The sequence below is a fragment of the Branchiostoma floridae genome, chromosome 19 (genome assembly GCF_000003815.2).
Source record: "Branchiostoma floridae strain S238N-H82 chromosome 19, Bfl_VNyyK, whole genome shotgun sequence".
NCBI classification, from domain to species: Eukaryota; Metazoa; Chordata; class Leptocardii; order Amphioxiformes; family Branchiostomatidae; genus Branchiostoma; species Branchiostoma floridae.
In genome coordinates, this window is record NC_049997.1 from 1,472,776 (window position 1) to 1,476,073 (window position 3,298).

General features: G+C 41.8%; 1 protein-coding gene across 1 annotated transcript in view; it reads left to right on the top strand.

The window, feature by feature from the left end:
• LOC118407059 (protein O-mannosyl-transferase TMTC1-like) overlaps positions 1–3,298 on the top strand; it is a gene marked incomplete at its 3' end in the record, with an annotated part of 31,751 nt that overhangs the window by 1,314 nt on the left and 27,139 nt on the right. The gene's annotated exons all lie outside the window — the stretch shown is intronic.

The following is a 3,298-nucleotide window of genomic DNA, read 5'->3' on the forward strand; positions in this document are numbered from 1 at the left end:
TCGTGTAAGGGATATCAGCACGAAAGGCACGACGAGATTCATCCGAATCTTTCTACGTAAAATAAACGGTTCTATAGAGGATCGGGTGAAGGTACTATAGCTCATAAAGTCAAAACAGAGCTTAACGACAAGAAATTGATGTTAGCTGCGTTTCAAGCTCCCTTATACCAGAGGCGGGCAAGCCGAATTGAGCCTTTCTGATTGGCCTTTTATAGGTGTCGCCTAGCCCGGGGTTTGGGGGGGGGGTGTTGGAGGGGCGTTCGAGAGAAGGCGGCGATTGCAAAAAATAACTTGGATGTAGTTTGCATCAAGAAAGATAGCTTTAGAACCTTGGTCCTCTTCCAAATGGCTTCTATATCCAGTAGAGTGTGATACAAGAAAAATAACAATAGTAACGCCCCTTGGAAATGTAGACCCGTCCGTTACCATGGTAACGGAAATAGGTACACGGCGTAATCTGCAGCCAAAAAATGCGGGGTGGCGCCCGGTTATAAACCCTTTTCACACTTTTGCTCCAGTGCTATTCCTTGATTTTTTATGAATATTTTTCATTTTTATTTAAGGTCTCATTGATGAGTTTCTTCTTCCCATAGACTTCTATGTATTAATTCGTGGTTTAAATGGGCGCGTTCACAATGAAGCTACGTGAAATTTCAGCAGATTTTTCATTCTATGTCGAGCACATTTACCCTATATCGTGGGAAAAAATTGCCAATGTAAACTATACGTAGAAACTTTTTTTATAGCAATTACAAACTACGATTAGTCAATCCCCACAAAAGGCACTTTTTCGCTGCTATTGTACAACCGCACCACTCAGAACCCACGACTGTGTACCTCCGACCTAGCGCGCGGCTGCTAAACTTTACCTGCTAATTTCTTCAGTTACAAATAAGCTTTCACCAATCTGACTTTTGAGATCAGTTCCGCTGGCTAAAAGGGAATTTCTCACTGCTAAAAACATGGTTCCGTGCAGCCGTTCATTTTTGGCTCGGATCTATTTTAGGGTGTCCACTCGCGGAGTAATACATCAATGAGACCTTAAGCTTTTGTGAACACTGTTACTGGTTTAGTTTTGATGATCAAACAGAACAGTTTTTTTACGACCGTCACGGCGTCGTCTGCATGAAGGAGTACTTATGGGGCCTAGGATCCCAGCCAACTAGCCTCTACCAGGCTCCACAGGTCGCTTGAAAAATAGTTACAAGTCTGAGGATTGGCCAAATAAGACAGAAAACGCGCCAGAGGAGTTAGATGACCGGGGATTACAGTTTGTGACCAACAATCCTAGGCCAATCAACTCCTACTAGGCTTTTATTCCTAACTTGGCCAAAGTCCCCTTTTCAGCCAGGCGCGAGTCTGAGACTGAGACTACCAACCACCTAGGGAAAATTTCTGCAGACGGAAATTATTTCTGTTCTCTATTTCTGCTCCAAGGATTTTATGATTGCTTCCTTGTAAGTGCGCGGTAGCTGTTAGTGGTGCCTGTGTTATGGACATGGATGGGAGGTCTGCTCAGTTTGGAAACACTAGGCTCGTTAAAACACACAAATTTTTATTTAAAGGGCGAAATTAAGATTGTGATGTTTTATTTGTTGTGATGCACCAAGTACGCCCACATCTGCAGTACAGTACAACAGTGTGGAACCCCTACACTGTCAGTGGGACCCAGGCACTAGAAATCTAGTACTACGTAGGGCTGTGAGGATAATCGTCATCGATTATCGCAGAACCAGTAGCGTAACAGAAGTGCTTGAAGTTGAAAGCCTACAATGGCCACTCCTCCTGTTGGCAGGAGAGAATCATGTCTCATCTCTTTTTACAAAATAGTAAATGGCATCATTAAACTATTACTCACAACTGAGTACTGTACCCAATGCAGAACCAGAGGAAGCCACTATCATTTTGAAACCAAAATTTCCACAGACAATATTTCATTTATGTTATTTCAGTTGTATATATGTCAAGACTTATTTTGTAACCAAGAAACAACATGCCACAAAAGGAGTCCTTTTCCCCTACATAATGCTAAGGTGGAACAAGTATGTTGTGGTAATAACAGACCACTTGATATTCATCATTCACCACTTACGGCGCTTTTATGATGCATTTGGTGTCATAACTGATATAATGATTCTGATTCTGAACTGATTCTGACATAATCTGGCTGTATACTAATGCAGAAAGACTGAATGCTGATGCAGAGTGTCCAGACCACTGCATCAGCAGAATACAGTGGACTACTATACTAATGCAGAATAAATCAGGACTGCTGATAGACTATATGAATGATCAGTGGTGTTCAGATATAGCTAGAGCAAGGTTGTTTTCAGCACACTTCATCCTATATAAGCCCCTTTAGGACCCCTACAACTAACCAGAAATCTCTTGGCACAGCAGCTGCTGATGGCCTGTACTGGTAGTGTTTTTAATTGAGAACATGTTTAGTACAGAAGTAATACACACCAGGGTCTCTGTAGTACATGCCCCCAGATGGTCTGCTCCATGCACTAATGGTGTGGCATTAAATTTCTTCAGGTCAGTGACTTGACTTGAAGGAGTGAAGAATTTTGAGATTCTTCTGGAAGCATGAAACTGAGGGTACCGTAGGAACAGAGAGTCAGTCAGGAAGGTACATGTACAGGGCTCAAAATACCACCTACATATGCAGGTTAGTGCAGGTAAAATTGGAGCTGTGCAGGTATTTCTGATGTCTACCTGCACCTAACCTGCACTGGCCCATGTACTGGGTTTTTACACATAAATGTGCTGTGATATAGGTGCATATGGATTGTTATTAGCTGAATTCAATGTTACTACCTATGAAGTATGAAAGAAAAAAATAGCAATGGTTCCTTAACAATTTTAGTATGGTCCATACTTCGTAAATTCTGAGTGGTGCAGGTAAAATTTGTCTGGTACAGGTAATTTCCAATGTTACCTGCACCAGTGCAGGTATGCAGAAAAAAGTATTGGGAGAGTCAGTCAGGAAGGTACATGTAGATGTCACTAGTGTGAAGGGCAGATTGGAGGAATGTCCCATGTGAACATGGAAGTGATTTCCATCAGAGCTCTTCCCTCCTGTAACATATAGGTCAGAGCAATTCTACTTCTTCACACTCAGATATTTCCAAGCCAATGATGATGCACCAAGGAAAAGCACTTAGGAGCAGACTACATACATACACTTGTCATATTAATGAACATAGGGAGGCTTTGAATATAGTTTATATACTTGAGGGTCTGCATGCTGTTCTGGTAAGTATAGGTAGACCTTTTTAATTACCTGCTTGAAAAA